Raw genomic sequence first — 9,340 nt, forward strand, 5'->3', positions numbered from 1 at the left:
GCAACCTTATCACCTTTGTCAAGAACATGACAAGAATTCTTTGAGAATTTAACTATATAATCTTTATCACACAGTTGACTGATGCTATGAAGATTGTGCTTCCGTCCTTCAACATATGCAACGCGTTTGAAAGTTGTTGCACCATTGGTTAATATACCAAAACCTTTGGTATATCCTTTTCCATTTCCACCGAAGGTTACGGAAGGTCCTCTTTCTTCCTTGGAGTGAGTTAGAAGAGATTTATCTCCAGTCATATGTCTTGAACATCGACTATCCAGATACCATATGCCTTTGACATCTTGTTCAAGGAAATAAAATAAGAATGCTATTGGTACCCAGCTATTTTGGGTCCAGCTTTGTTAGAGGCTTCATCGTCTGATGCTAAAGAACCAGCATCAGTAGATGGCATCACCGAACCTGAAGAGGTTTGAGTGGAAAGAGGAGCAACCTCTGACACTACTAACGTAGTTTCAGTGGAAGTCTTCACTAAGCCTGATAAAGAGGCTTCAGTGGTAGGAACTACAACATCTGATGCTGAAGACTTTTCAGCAGGAGTTGTCTTCACGGAGCCTGAAGAAGAGGCTTCAACAGTTTTCTTCACCTTGGTTGCTAGAGCAGCCTTGGTTACTTTCTTGCCCTTAGCTAGCGAACCAGCTTTGGTGACAGGAAACTTGCTCGCAATATGTGTTTTCTCACCATAGTGTTTACACTTCCTAAAGCTAGGAGTAGCTTTAGGGCCAGGAAGTATCAGACTAGAAGCGGGACCAACTCCAAGAATTCCCTTCTCATTGGTTCTAGGAGGAACCTTTGAGGAATTGGATTCCTTAGGTGAAAATTTCACCTTGAGCTGTGACTTGGATTTCTGATGGGATTTAGATTTCCTAGTCCCTGAAGAGGAAGAAGCTTTACAAGATGAAGGAATAGACCTAGATCTTTTAGACTTGTTAGACTTCTTGGGAAGGGATGTTGTGACAACAGATTTACTTTTTGTCTTTGCGCCCAGAACTCGAAGGAGTTCCTTCAAGATGACTTAGTGAAAGAAGAGGACTGAGAGGAAGAAGTGTTGGGAATAGAAGAGACGAAGGTACCAAATTTGAGCATGGTCCTGTCTTTAACACATTCTTCCTGATCATAGGAGAATCCTAGACCAGTCTTTATCTTGGCTGGGATCTGAGCGTTAATGATCTCAGAGGCCTTGATGGAAGCTTTGCACCACCCTTCAATGGTAGCTTTCTCGGCCTTGAGTTCAGCGGTAGCTCATTCACTTTTAGTGATAGCCTTCTTATGTTCAACAGTGATGGCTTGGTTTACAATAACCTGAGCTTTAAGATTTTCCTCGACAAAGGTCAGTTCTTTGATCTTAGAATGGCAAATCTTCAATTACTCTTGAAGATCAACGTTATGCATTTCAGCTTTTGTTTTCCCATTGAGGGCATTGTAAAGGTCAACCGTCAACGTATCCAATGCAGAAAGACTAGAAAAAGAAGAGGGTTCATTCAGGAGACATACCTGAGTAGAAGAAGAAGATGGCTTGGAGGAAGTAGATGCTTCAGAAGATCCTTCATCTGCATCTATGGCCATCAAGCAGACATAGGCTTTATCCTCCTCATCCGAAGATGATTCATCGGATGACTCAGCCCAGTCATGATCTTTAGCAATAAAGGCTTTAGCCTTTCGCTGGTTGTTCTTCATCGTCTTGTACTTATACTTCAGTTTTAAGTACTTCTCATCTTTGGTCCTGAAGGAGGAAGGAGCTTTAGAAGATGGCATCGCAGTCTTCTTTGATCTGCATTCACCTGCAAAGTGTCCGGGCTGGTGACAGTTGTAGTAGACGGCTGAAGCTTTGTCTATTCTTTCAAACTTTGGCTTTTCCCTGAGGGACTGCTGAGGAGATCTGCGGAAGTTGCTCTTACTGGCGAACCTCCTAAATGACTTAGTCAGGAGTGCGAGGGACTCATCAAAATCTGTTAAATCAAATTCTGGAATGTCCTCAGAGATAAAAGAATCTATCTCTATGATAACAACGGGAGGAAGAGAAGAAACAAACGGGATAGAAGAAGTTTCAACTAAAGAAGCCTCAGAGATCAAAGCCAAAGGAGGGCTTTTCATTTCCTTGGATTCTTTTACAAGATTCCTTTTCAGTTGACAAGATTGCTCATGGTTAAGCAGAATCCTGTATAAAGTAGAAAGAGAAAGAGTGGACATGTCATTTGACATCTTGAGATACATGGAAAAGGTGTCCCAAGACTCAGGAAGACATTCTAGAAACTTGGTTAAAGTTTCAGAATTAGAATATTCCCTGCCGACAGCCCTAAGATCAATAAAAAGACAGTTAAATCTCTGATGTACTTCAGACAGCGTCTCAGACTTTCCACAGAGAAAGCTTTTTACTGTCTTACTAGATTGATCTTTCTAGTCTCTTGAACCTGAGTAGTTCCTTCATATTGGACATAAAGTGTGTCCCACATGGATTTAGAGGTTTTGAGTTTCATCACTGAGTGATAAATCTCATCAGGAAGAGACATAGCTATTATAGACCGAGTACGCATGTCTATAGCTATTTTCTTCTTGTCCTCATCACTCCATTGATGTGGAAGCTTTGGAATCTACTGTTCAGGAATCGCGGCAGTCGTAGCTATTCCTGGAACAGCCGGAGCAATAGCAAATGGAATATATGGTCTATTTTCTATATAATGTGGAATTTGAGGATCCATATCTTCCAGAAAGAGGGACATCCGGTTCTTCCAGAGACTAAAGTTGTCACAGACAAACCGGGGAGGTTTGGCAAGAGAGTCATTATCTTTTGTGTGTGTGTGTTTGTAATTTGTAAAGCCATTTGAAAGCGGTAAAGTTAAGAAAGGAGATAAACTAATACAGAAAACAGCTAAACAGACAGATAGAGAAAACACTGCTCTGATACCACTTGTTGGTCCCTTGAGGGTCTACAAGAAGAGTAAAACAGTTTGTAGAAGGGGGGGATGAATACAGACACAATATTATTAAATTTAAAATATATATTAATAAAGAAGATCAATACATATTTTACAAGATTGTTTGCGGAAAGATAAGGTGATAAAAACCTATCTAAACAATCTTTAGATACACACTAATTCTTAGCAAATACGAGAAAAGAAATGTTGTATAGAAGATTCTTTACATAAGCTAGAAAATGCTTGAAGTAAGAATTAGGGTTAGAGAGTAAGTTGCGCGCACTCTGCATGGAGAAGAAATACTTCTATTTATACCTAGTGCATTAAATGAACATTTAATGCAATATGGTAGGGTTAGAGTATGTGTCAAGCCTTAAGAGGAAGGCTTGTCCTTTGCTACAGTGAATAGTACAAAAAGTACTATTCAAGAGCAGACATCCTTACCTAAAGTTGGTGGACAATAGAGTCGACTAGTCGGCTCCGTACCGTACCAACTTTCATAAGGGTATGGGTTTTGTCCTTTGTGTGCATAAGGACAAGACAACAACAATCGTGCTAAGCAAGCTTCCTTTGATCGCTAAATGCTAGAATGACCTGAAGGTCTCATCATCATTCGCTGAAGCTTGAGCAGTCTTCACACATATGTAGACAGACTTGTAATCACTGAATACCGCTTCAGATCACATACTCGTCAGTTTCTTATCTTCAGTTTTAGTCTTCGACGTTTGCTGAAGGATATTTGGTGTGAGTGTTGTCTTCTTGAAGTATTGCTGTCTTTGATAGATTTACAATACAAGTTCTTTAGCGATCACTGAACATACTTAGTAAAGATCGCTAGACTTGAAAAGAACGAAACATAAATACAACATACAAGTGAAAAGGGATTATCATCAAATCACTGAGAGAGAGGATCAACACGTACAATCAATGACTGAGCTTAGAGTCCATGGCACTTTAACACTTTATGTGATCAAATCATCTATAAGTGTTATTGGTTTTATAAAACTTGAAATAAAATAATGAAACATTGTTGTTACATAAAAGGATCTACTTTCTTTCAGTTTACAATTTCACTATTTTTGTCTAACACCCAAGCTAATAAATTTAGCTACTCACGACGGAAATAAAATTGCAAGAAATGCAAATTGCAGTAATTAAGGACATGAAAATAAATGATTGGAAGTAAATGACAAAATTAAAGAGTGGAATGTAAATAGAAAGGAATGTAAAGACAAGATTTAAAGAAATTACGAGAATTATTAAAGCAAGAACATAAACTTGAACGACTTCAAAACGTAAATCACAATTAGGTTAGATCTGATTGGATTTTCCCACACAAAAACACAAACCCCACACCTCTTATTTATACTAAGCTAGAGGGGGTAAAATGTAAATATTATCATACTTGGCCATTAAGTCTAAAGGACACAAAAATCAACTAATGAGACAAAAGCCTAAAAGTAATTGTAGGACAACTATTTTCAGTTGTAAACCGTGAAGGGAAAGTGTTCAAGAAGCTTCCAAAAATTGTCTTTAACAACTATATTAATCTTCAAGTTCCCAACCTCCATTTCCAACTGCTGCCCTATCCTGCAGTAATGCTTTAGCATGAATGATCTGTAAAAACAAGCAAGTTAACCATCTATTCATCCTAAAAATAGGTAAATCATAATATTTAGCTCTAAGAGACAATAAATGGAAAATCAGAAGATAAAAGACTCAACGTTGGGATGTAAATAGGAAATAAGTTACTTTTAAGTAAAGAAATGAGGGTGAAAACACTAAATATTCAATACATATCAATCGGGAATCCATCCAATAGCCTGCGACTTCTTTCCATGCGGCTTGGGCCGCTCAAAAATTGCCTATTTCACTGTTTCCCGTATTTTTCCATTTCTTAAAACATTTAAGACCACCTGATTTCACCCAAGGCCACTAACTTTAATTTAATCATAACTTCCATCGTTAAACCTCTAATCCAAAGGTAAACTTTGAATTTTCCAAAATAAGAAATGGCTCATAAAATACAGGTGTTACACCCACCCCCTCTTGACGATCTCCCCTTCCTCTGGCTATATAAACACATCCGAACTCTAGCAACCCTACCACTCACTCTCTATTATCAGTGATAGTCTAGAAATAGTAGAAGTCTGCAGATATTGGAGATCTAGTGGAAAAGCTTAATAGATAAAAAATCAAGCCTTGAGTTCATTTTCGTTGCATTGGTGTGATGCATATAGCTAATCTGAGTGTATAAAACCTTGAACTAGTAAGAATTTTTTACCGTTTTTGGCTTTGTTGGCGATATGCATCGGTCTTCATCTGAATGGCGGTTAAATCTCATTATGTAGGCACATAATCTATAGAAGGGTAGAGTTCTCATGAGGACTCATTAAGGCTGGAAATGGGAGAGGTTAATGGATGTTGTTCTTTGATGGTTGAGCAAAAAGATAGGAAATATGTGTATTAGCTTTTGGAATAATTTTAAGCATGAGGGTAAATTGATCCAAATCCAAACATCGGGTTGGTGTCATTTAATAATGGTATGGTTCCAAAATCCAAAAATCATTCCATTTAAGATTGTTATTTCTATCAGCATAAATTTTGGCCATGGTTGATGGTGGTTGGCGATGGTTGGATGTTGTATATAGGTATCGTTGGCAACAGGGAAGGGGATGTCATAAAAAACCCTACCTCAACGTCCTTGTCCATCTTTTGGACTTTGCCTTTGTGGGTAATCCCATGAGCTGGTGACAAGATTCTAGAAGAAGTGGTGGTGAATTTAGAGTTGAGAGAAGAGAAAGGATGAATGGGGTGGTGGGATGAACTCATGGTGGTGGGAGTTCCTGGTGGAGATGAAGTTGCTTGTTTGAGTTGTAGGTCGAAGATAGAGGGATTTGGGTCCATGGAATCATCGGCGGGGACATTGCCTAAATAGTAGGTCAGAGATGGAGATGATGGGTGTTATAACCAGGTTTGAGACAACCTGGGTTGAGGTAATTTATACATGTTTATTATGTGGATTACGTGAAATATGCATATCTAAGTAGAAATGCATGAACTATATATGTGAACATGATATTGTGCATGCATATATGTGAAAAGATGGCATGACATATATGATTTATACATGTATGCATGTGGTGTGAAGCATACATGAGGTGGTGCATATTTATGATAAGTTATTATGGTGGAAACATTATTATATTCAAAAACCTTATACCTTCATGGTTAAGAAACGATGAATTTTATAATGAAAAACCCACCACCCAAGATTATTTCTATTGGTAAAAGCTTTCACCGCCTATGAGTTTTATAATTAAAATAATCTTCACCGCCATGGTGAGAGTATTTAAAGAAATAAAAAGATAAGATTCTATCTTATCATTTTATTTGAAGAAAAATCTGTTGAAAGAGAAAAAGAGTGTTGTGGCAGTGAAAAGTGTTCTTCAACAAATCTTTTGTTCAAAGCTGTTTGAAGAGCTTGTGATTTGCTGTGTGTTTTAAAATTGCAGAAACTGTGATTATTAAGGTGTGTTTTTAAACTACCGTTGATTATACACTGTGAGTTTTTGATGACTAAAATCTTTATATTTTGTTATATAAACTGTTGGGTTTTGATATTGGTTTTGAAGAAAAGATGGTAAAACTATTTTGATAATTTAAAGGTGTTATTGTTATATATTTGAGTATTAAAAACGGTGTTGGAAAGAATAAAGAAGGGATTGCTTCTTTAGAACAGTTTTAGAAATGATATCCTGTTTTGAGGATTTTAAAAGGGATATGATGTTTTGGAAATCATTGAAAGGAAAAGATTGTTCTTGAGTTTGAAAGATTTTGATGATAAAACTGTTGGTTGAAAACTATAGAGAATATTCTTTTGAGACGATTGTGATTTTGATCTGTCTTCATTTGGAATTAATTTATAGATGTTATGGATAAAACTATGAGTGAGGATTCGATAAGATGGTTGTTACTACGGTCCTTCATCTGAACTAGTTCATAGATTTTGAAGAAGAAATAAGGGTGGCATATCAAGGAAAGGTGTCCTTTGGAATAAGGGTGACATATCAAGGAGATGTGTCTTTTGGAATAAGGGTGGCATATCAAGAAGAGGTGTCTTTTGGAATAAGGGTGGCATATCAAGGAGATGTGTCTTTTGGAATAAGGGTGGCATATCAAGGAGAGGTATCTTTTGGATATAAGGGTGGCAATTGTGTGTGAATATTATAGCTCTTACTATTATGTCTTTTAAGACTACAACAGATTTGAGTTCTTACTTCTTTGTGATTTGAGAACTCAAAGATATTGTTATTATTAGAAATAATAGTATTGATGTTATTGAGAAGGGGAAAACTTGGCCTATGGCCATTGATATTAGTTAAAAGTGGTTTTGGAACAGAATGGTCATTTTTATGAGGAATCAGAGGGGCTCTGGTTGTTCCTTGTAAGGAACCAGAGGGGCTCTGGTTGGTCCTCATTATTGGACCAGAGGATTCTGGTTATTGAATTGAAGAATGAGCAAGTTTTACTAAATGTACTAATTGGACCAGAGGCTCGGTATCCATTGATAAGAGCTTCTATGTCAAAATCATATTTTTAGAAGTTTTTAAGAAAATGATTTTATACTTAGAATCTTTTTATGAAAAACAGACCAKAKAGGCTCTGGTTGGCTTACAYGTTGAACCAGAGGGGCTCTGGTTGATCATGTCTTTTGGAACCAGAAGCTCTGGTTAGTACAACCAGAGGCTCTGGTCGAACATGAACTCTTCATAATTACTCTTTTTATGAAAAATGCTATTTTATTGATTGAAAGCTTAACTAAAGACCAATTTTAGAAATTATGAGCCAGAAGTTCTGGTTAAAGTTCTGGTTAGTACAACCAGAAGGGCTCTCATCGTGGAACCAGAAGCTACGGAAGAGAGACCAGAGGGATTCTGGTCCTAGTTATTGAAATATATTCCAAGTGCGGTTTGGAACCAGAGGCTCGATGGACCAAAACAGAATATGATTTTATTCCGCATGTTGTGAAATGATTATTTGATAAATGTTTTGGTGATCTTCACCCTGCATTACATAAAAGGAAACCTCACTAGACATTCATGTCTAACCCTCATTTCGTGTTTTCAAAATATGTGTGCAGGTAATGATAATAAGGAAAAGAGCATTATGTGAATTACTTCCCTATGTGCTTAGTTGTTTTGGAAGCATAGATGCTAGGATGCAAGAACATGTACTTTTGAAATTTTTGGGTTAACGTATTTTACATTATAGACTCTTGTATCAAGGACCTATGTGGGGGAAAACATGTATTCTATATATGAAATATGTGTTATATGCAATGTATGGATTTGGGGGGTTACAATGGGTCGCGAGAATCGTTGGAGAGAAGAACAGACCGAATATGTAGTTTTATAAAGGATATAATTATAATAATATACTAGGAATTCAATCAACAAAATCTGGTGCAGTAAGAAAGGGGATCAATAGGGTTTCATTTTCGATTGAGAAGCCAAAACCCTGAAAATAATGAGTTTACAACTTTAATATATGGTTCAAGAACTCGATTTGTTCTTCTGCAACAAGATGCATGTCTCATCGACTAGATCTAGAGATGCAAGGCCCTCCTTGAAAAACCCACGAAAAGCATATAGATAATCTGAAGCATCTCACTATCAATTTTCTTTCTCCCCTTCTCGATTTTCTATCTTACAAAAGCAATTGTCTAATCACATCTCTATCTAGTTTATTGTTTTTGTTGTTTAGTTTAAATTTTGGAATTTTGATGGATATGGATTTTGAATGTTTTTGGATTAATTTATCATTGTGTTCATGCTCTATATGGATATTTGATTGTTTGGTTTAAATTTAGCATTATGTTCATGATGTTCATATTTATGGTTTAGGTCCTTATGATTGGGTTAACACTTAACGATCCCTCTCTCAACTTTCATTTGGATTAAACTTAATATTTTAATTTCTTATCATTTAATATATTGTTGGGTATTTAGTTTTGAAATTTTTTCTAATTTTCAAATAATTAAAATACAAATTTATCTAAATTATATTTTATTTGAGCTAAAAGATAAAGTAATGTATCTGAAAAAATAAAACAATTCACGGTATAATCAATGTTTCAAATTTTATTTAGTCATTTTGCTAATTATATTTAGAATATATATATATATATATATATATATATACTAGAAGAGTACTCGCGCAATACAGCGAGACAAATCTCGATTTTAATGTTCTATTTATTATGTGTCCTTGTAGATGTTATAATACGATTTTATCTGTTTTTAAGAAAGCAATAATGATTTTATTTTTGAATAAAATATAAATTTGAAAATATAATAAAATTTTGAAAAAAATATATCAATGTTAATATCCAATCAACTATTTAAAAG

This window comes from Cynara cardunculus (genome assembly GCF_001531365.2).
Source record: "Cynara cardunculus var. scolymus isolate 2C chromosome LG 17, CcrdV1, whole genome shotgun sequence".
NCBI lineage: Eukaryota > Viridiplantae > Streptophyta > Magnoliopsida > Asterales > Asteraceae > Cynara > Cynara cardunculus.